This window comes from Oncorhynchus masou, chromosome 18 (genome assembly GCF_036934945.1).
Source record: "Oncorhynchus masou masou isolate Uvic2021 chromosome 18, UVic_Omas_1.1, whole genome shotgun sequence".
Classification (NCBI taxonomy): domain Eukaryota; kingdom Metazoa; phylum Chordata; class Actinopteri; order Salmoniformes; family Salmonidae; genus Oncorhynchus; species Oncorhynchus masou.
This window is the reverse complement of record NC_088229.1, coordinates 40,296,182-40,303,681: the sequence shown is the minus strand read 5'-3', so window position 1 is coordinate 40,303,681 and position 7,500 is coordinate 40,296,182. Positions and strand designations below refer to the sequence as shown.

The 7,500-nt window shown below is 46.5% G+C and overlaps 1 protein-coding gene across 2 annotated transcripts in view; it reads left to right on the top strand.

The window, feature by feature from the left end:
* The window catches only part of LOC135504587 (semaphorin-3B-like), a 73,623-nt gene that overhangs the window by 41,213 nt on the left and 24,910 nt on the right, over nucleotides 1-7,500 (top strand). Inside the window, exon 1 of one of the 2 annotated variants that reach the window (XM_064923304.1) lies at nucleotides 6,977-7,232. The exons of the other annotated variant lie outside the window; for it this stretch is intronic. The gene's annotated coding sequence lies outside the window, so the exon portion shown is untranslated. Of the gene's footprint in view, nucleotides 1-6,976; nucleotides 7,233-7,500 lie in introns of those variants that run through there. 2 annotated transcript variants of the gene reach the window in all.

Genomic DNA, 7,500 nt, shown 5'->3' with positions numbered 1-7,500 from the left:
GCACTGTTATTGCCATTCTCCTTCGACCTCTCAACAAGCTGTTTTCACCCACAGGACTGCTGCTGACTGGATGATTTCTGTTTGATTTCGCTGTAAACCCTAGACATTGTCGTGCGTGAAAAGCCCTGGAGGCTGGGTCGTTTCTGAGATACTGGAACCGTCAATCAGACCACGCTCAAAGTCGCTTAGGGCACTCGTTTTGCCCATTCTAACGTTCAATCAAACAGTAACTGAACGCCTCGATGCCAAGTGACTCGCTGTCTGACTCGCTGTCTGCAGGAGCGAACAACATATTTGTGAATGAGGTGGTATACCTAATACAATGTGTGTCTCCTGTGGGTGGTAAGAGTTGAACATCTCTCTTAGGTGATTTCCCATGTTTCGTCTCCGTTCCCCATCAGATCAAGATGCCGTCATCACCTGCTGCAGGGCCCTGTGCTTCAGAGAGAGAGGAGCAGCCAGCTGTATATTTAACCATCAGTTGTGGGAAATGAGGGAGATCTTTGAACCACATTCCAGAGGGGACCTGCCGCATTTCACACCCCTGTGACTGTGAATATTTAGGAGGGTGGAGGAGGTAGGTTGGGGTTGGATGAGGGTAGAGGTTGGGGGGAGGGGGGTCGTGACACTAAGCCCCTGTTATGTTCAGCTCCCACCCCAGACCCTGAACACATCGAAGGGGATGGGGATGAGCCCCCACCCCAGGCTGGCCCTGTCCCCTGCTAACTGGGGGATTATCCCTGTGGTGGACATTGGGACCAGACTGGGCTCAGGGGCCCCTGGCATACTGTAGATGACCCCCAGGATACCCACATCATGGCAGAGAGATTGAGAGATGGAGAGCGTGGAGGAGTGGAGAAAGTGGAAGCCTAGAGGGAGCTGAACAGTGAGAGATGAGGAAAGTGAGAGTTCATATGGGCAGTTACCGCCTTTTACAGCTAACGTTGTCAATGGATCGCGAATGAAAACAGAGGGTGAATTGTGGCTCCAGGTTAAAATCTGTGTCAAGGCAGCGCACACACTCAGTCACGTCACATTATCGTTACAACACTGAGCACTCTGTCTGTTTCATCCTTCAACCCTCCCTGGGCGGTAGTGACCTCATCTCATTTGTTTTCTGTGCCCTGGCTCTGGCCGTAATAAAACAGGCACACATAAACGCCCCGAGTCATTTATGACCGGGCCTTTGGCCTGCCTGTCTGCTTGAATGGCCCAGTGTCAACCAATCAGTGTCGCTCTGTGTCCTGGGCCAATCAGGCATGGGTGTTGTGATGAGATAATGCGAGGTTACACAGCTGCCTGAATGACTGCGGTCACCACGGTGCTGATGATCCACTTAGTCCAATAAATCGTTTTATGTCGTGTTGCCCTGTCCGCAGAGCTCACGGACGTTAGTCACGGCTTAGCTAGCCGCTCCTGGCAGCCATATTTGGGAAACGGTCCTCGAGCGCAACTGGTGTCCCTTCCGGCCTCTGCCCTCCTTCTCTTTTTCCTCTGCCCTCTCTCTGCCCTCCCTCTACCCCTCTGTGTACTTATGCACGCAAGCCGATATATAAATAGCTGATTACTATTTCAATTATTTGTTTGATGGCCAAATCACCCACACGCCCTCATTGCCCCCTTGGTCATCCTGCTGGCATTTGCTATTGTGAATTTCACAGGCGTCTGAACATGGCTGTATGAGGGATGCCATAAGGAAGGACAGTCCAGCTATATGCAAGCTGTACTTATTGCCATAAATGTTGTTGTTATTGGAGCTAAATGACTAAACTCATAATACTTAGCTACCGGCGTCCTTATATTTTGGAATGCGCGTTAGAACCCCTTTTCCATCATTCTAAATGTGACACTAGTATATTTCCGTATGTACTGTATATATTCCACAACAATGCCTCCTTCACTCACGCCGCCAAACATACCCTAGTAAAACGGACTATCCTACAGATCCTCGACTTCATTGATGTCATTTACAAAATAGCCTCCAACACTACTCAGCAAACTGGATGCAGTCTATCACTGTGCCATCCGTTTTGTCACCAAAGCCCCATATACCACCCACCACTGCGACCTGTACGCTCTAATCGGCTGGCCCTCGCTACATATTCGTCGCCAGACCCACTGGCTCCAGGTCATCTATAAGTCTTTGCTAGGTAAAGCCTAGCCTTATCTCAGCTCACTGGTCATGATAACAACATCAACCCGTAGCACGCGCTCCAGCAGGTATATCTCACTGGCCATCCCCAAAGCCAACACCTCCTTTGGTCGCTTTTCCTTCCAGTTCTCTACTGCCAATGACTTGAACAAACTGCAAAAACCGCCGAAGCTGGAGACTTATATTTCCCTCACTAACTTTAAACATCAGCTATCCGAGCAGCTAACAGATCACTGCAGCTGTACATAGTCCATCTGTAAATAGCCCATCCAATCTACCTACCTCATCCCCATATTGTTTTTATTTACTTTTCTGTTCTTTTGCACACCAGTATTTCTACTTGCACATTGTCATCTGCACATCTTTCACTCCAGTGTTAATTTGCTAAATTGTAATTACTTGGCCTAGTTATTGCCTTACCTCCTCACGCCATTTGCACACCCTGTATATAGACTTTCTTTTTTCTCTCTATTGTGTTGTTGACTGTACGCTTGTTTATTCCATGTGTAACTCTGTGTTGTTGTTTGTGTCGCACTGCTTTGCTCTATCTTGGCCAGGTCGCAGTTGTAAATGAGAACTTGTTCTCAACTAGCCTACCTGGTTAAATAAAGGTGAAATTTAAAATACAGTGGGGCAAAAAAAGTGTTTAGTCAGCCACCAATTGTGCAAGTTCTCCCACTTCCAAAGATGAGAGAGGCCTGTAATTTTCATCATAGGTACACTTCAACTATGACAGACAAAATGAGAAAGAAAATCCAGAAAATCACATTGTAAGGATTTTTAATGAATTTATTTGCAAATTATGGTGGAAAATAAGTATTACAGGCCTCTCTCATCTTTTTAAGTGGGAGAACTTGCACAATTGGTGGCTGACTAAATACTTTTTTGCCCCACTGTATATGTACAGTATATATATTTTTTTTTACAGTTGTGATGTAATCCAACTGATCCTTCTAGCCCGTGACCTTTGAGTCATTTTGGTCAGACTATATTATAACTTGTATATTGTGTTTATTTTCGTAGGTATTTATTTTATTCATATATCTACTTTTTATTTTTTATTTCTCGTTTGTATTTATTTTTTACGATTTAGTATAACTACGTTGTTGAGGAAGAGCTTGCAGGCAAGTACTGTTTACACCGACTGTATCCTGTGTACGTGACCAATAAATTCCGATTTGATTTGATTTGACCTATTTCTAGACGTTATACATAATCACATGATTACCGTCCACTATCCAAGAGAATCCTTGCAACCTATCCACATAGCCAGCCAATCAGGCATCACATGACAGATTATGGTGCTCGGTCTTCTCATTCAGGGAAGTTGTGTTCCAAACGTGTAACTGTACAGTACTTGTGAGTAAGTGCTGCTACTGGGAGAGTGGATGAGCTGTGGTGCTTGGAACAACACGGCCAGACGAGGTGTTTGTTTTTTATGTCGGGAAGGGACTGACTGACTGGAGGAGTCTTGTTGTGTGTTATGTTGCGCACGTGTGACGTGCCGGGAGGACAGGGAGACTTAATTAGCTGTGACGGTAACCTCAACTCAACGCAGCGTCGACGCTCGCACAACCCCACTGGAAAAAAACAAGCTGTGTGATTTATAAACAGAGATTCCTTTTCCAATCCAGCACCAGACATTCTTTTAGATTGGATACAGTTAACCAGTAAGGTTGAGACAATTGAATACAGAAACAAGGCACTATTGGTCAATTTCACAGCACATACACTCTTAGAAAAAAATGTTTCCTAAAGGGATCTCCGGGTGTCCCAATAGGAGAGCCCTTTTTGGTCCCAAGGAGAGCACTTTTTGGTTTTACATAGAACTTTTTGGTTCCAAGTACAACCCTCTGTGGAAAGGGTCCTACATGGAACCCAAAAAGGTTCTACGTGGAACCAAAAAGGGCTATAGGATGACTATAGGAGGACTATAGGATGGTTATAGGATGACAATAGGATGACTATAGGTTGGCTACAGGATGGTTATAGGAGGACTATAGGATGGCTATAGGATGGTTATAGGATGGTTATAGGAGGACTATAGGATGGTTATAGCGTGGCTATAGGATGGTTATAGGAGGACTATAGGATGGTTATAGTGTGGATATAGGATGGTTATAGGATGGTTATAGGAGGACGATAGGATGGTTATAGGATGGTTATAGGAGGACTATAGGATGGTTATAGTGTGGCTATAGGATGGTCATTGGAGGACTATAGGATGGTTATAGGATGGTTATAGGAGGACTATAGGATGGTTATAGTGTGGCTATAGGAGGACTATAGGATGGTTATAGTGTGGCTATAGGAGGACTATAGGATGGTTATAGTGTGGCTATAGGAGGACTATTGGATGGTTATAGTGTGGCTATAGGAGGACTATAGGATGGTTATAGGAGGACTATAGGATGGCTATAGGATGGCTATAGGATGGTCATAGGATGGTTATAGGATGGTTATAGGAGGACTATAGGATGGTTATAGTGTGGCTATAGGATGGTTGTAGGATGGTTATAGGATGGTTATAGGATGGTTATAGGATGGTTATAGGAGGACTATAGGATGGTTATAGTGTGGCTATAGGATGGTTATAGGATGGTTATTGGAGGACTATAGGATGGTTATAGCGTGGCTATAGGATGGTTATAGTGTGGCTATAGGATGGTTGTAGGATGGTTATAGGATGGTTATAGGATGGTTATAGGAGGACTATAGGATGGTTATAGTGTGGCTATAGGATGGTTATAGGATGGTTATTGGAGGACTATAGGATGGCTATAGGAGGACTATAGAATGGCTATAGGAGGACTATAGGATGTCTATAGGATAAATTATAGGAGGACTATAGGATGGTTATAGGGTGGTTATAGGATAGTTATAGGAGGACTATAGGATGGCTATAGGATGGTTATAGGAGGACTATAGGATGGCTATAGGATGGTTATAGGATGACTACTGAATGGTTGTAGGAGGACTATAGGATGGCTATAGGATGGATATAGGAGGACTATAGGATGGCTACAGGATGGTTATAGGATGGTTATAGGAGGAGTATAGGATGGCTATAGGAGGATTATAGGATGGTTATAGGATAGTTATAGGAGGACTATAGGATGGCTATAGGATGGTTATAGGAGGACTATAGGATGGCTATAGGATGGTTATAGGATGACTACTGAATGGTTGTAGGAGGACTATAGGATGGCTATAGGATGGTTATAGGAGGACTCTAGGATGGTTATAGGAGGACTACAGGATGGCTATAGGATGGGTATAGGATGGTTATAGGAGGACTATAGGATGGTTACAGGATGGCTATAGGAGGACTATAGGATGGTTATAGGAGGACTACAGGATGGCTATAGGATGGGTATAGGATGGTTATAGGAGGACTATAGGATGGTTATAGGATGGCTATAGGAGGACTATAGGATGGTTATAGGATTGCTATAGGAGGACTATAGGATGGCCATAGGAGGACTATAGGATGAGTGGTAATAAGATAGGTTTATGATGTAGTTGGCAGAAGGACAACAAGACAACAGGGGACCCAAAGTCCCTCTCACCAGTTGCCATGGGGTTGCCATGGCCACAGAGAGGGGTCAGGAGGGCGCCCATCAGGGGGTTCATTGGTCCAGAGACAGAGGGGCAGGACAGGGGCGGAGGGGAAGGGGCATCTTTGTGCCTGCTCTCTCCTCCCTTTGTCCCTCATACCATCAGCGGGGGCTGCACCTGGCAACCCTCCCTGGCACTCTGCCAGACCCTCCTTCTCACACACACACACACACACACACACACACACACACACACACACACACACACACACACACACACACACACACACACACACACACACACACACACACACACACACACACACACACACACACACACACACAGAGAGACACTGCCTAGCCCCAGGCGGCTCAGAGAGGAGCAGACATATCTCATCAGATGTGCTAGGCATTCTTGAATATACCTGCGTGTGTTTGTGTGTAACAGGGGACCCAAACCTACGCACCTAGACACTAGTGGATTGTATACCATATACACGTCTTCAGTAGTAGTAGGAGCCCTACTCGTGATTCCTGCGTATGACTACTGTAGGAAGTATTCATCTTCCCTGTGTGTATGGGACGATCTAAAATAAGATCTGACTCGTAGACAGACGGTTTGGACCTGGCTTTGTGGTCCCCTCCTATCAGTCCATTTAGCTGTGTGTGTAAGGGCTGCATGCGTTGTGAGCCGTGTACGAACAGTGCACATCTTCAGCCCTGGATTGCTTAGATATCAAAAGCAGAACTCCCCTCCTGCCTCTCTCTCACTTCTCCCACACTCACCCAACAACAGCGCATTTCCCTGCCCCTTTCCCCTTCCCTCCTCTTAACTCCCACCTTCTCTTCGCTCACCCCCCCCCCCTTCTCTCTCACTCTTTATCTCTCTCGCTGCTCTTGAATTAAGTCCATTATTCTTGTCCACCTCTCACCCGGAGTCCCTGTGCGCGGGCTCTGTTCCTCTTCATAGTGAAGTGTATAGTGGAGAGGTATGCTTTTCTGAGTGGACTGCAGTGCTTGCTGCTCCAGCTGACTCTTGGAATACTGGGCCTGGCTTCGTCTCATCTCTTCACCTACCAGCCTTGCTTGCATTGACTCACCGGATTCCCCCCCCCAGCTTTTATAGCATCTTTCTTTTGCTGTCCCCCCCCCCCCCTGCGGTTGGTACACCTACTGTTTCAGCGAGGACTCTACCTTTACCATTCTGTCGGTTCTTCTGAAGGATTTTCTTATCCCACCTCTGGGGTTTGTGTGCATTCAAAACAGTGTATCGGAGAGTGTGTGGGGGTATGTGTAAATGTGTGTGAAATGGTGTAAACGGCGGTGTGTGTAAATGAGTCAATAAGTGTGTATGCGCACGGAGAAACAGAAGGAGGAGCAGAGATTTTGGTCCTGGAATAGACAGACAACCTGTTGGAAAGTAGTGTTGAGGACGTATCCATGGGACACGTTGTGCTTTGGACCATTACTGGGTCAGGTGGACGCTGAGAGGGAATGTGGTTGCCCTGGATACAGAAGGAGAGGTGAGTTCCTTTGGGGGAATTTAGGGCTTTGGACTTCCTCCACTCAGACAGCTAAAGTTTGCTACTCTCTGAGTGTGTCCAAACTTGGCCAAATGTCTGGGATCCAGACACCAATCAGGCACCAGCCAGGAGCTCCTGGCTCCCTGCATCTCTCCACTCATCCTCCCTACCTCTCTCCGCTCAGCCTCCCTGGCTCTCTCTCCCCTCTCTCCCTCCTGCATTCCTGACTCTAGTTCCCCTCTTTGCCCCCAGCCCCCCTGCCTCTCTC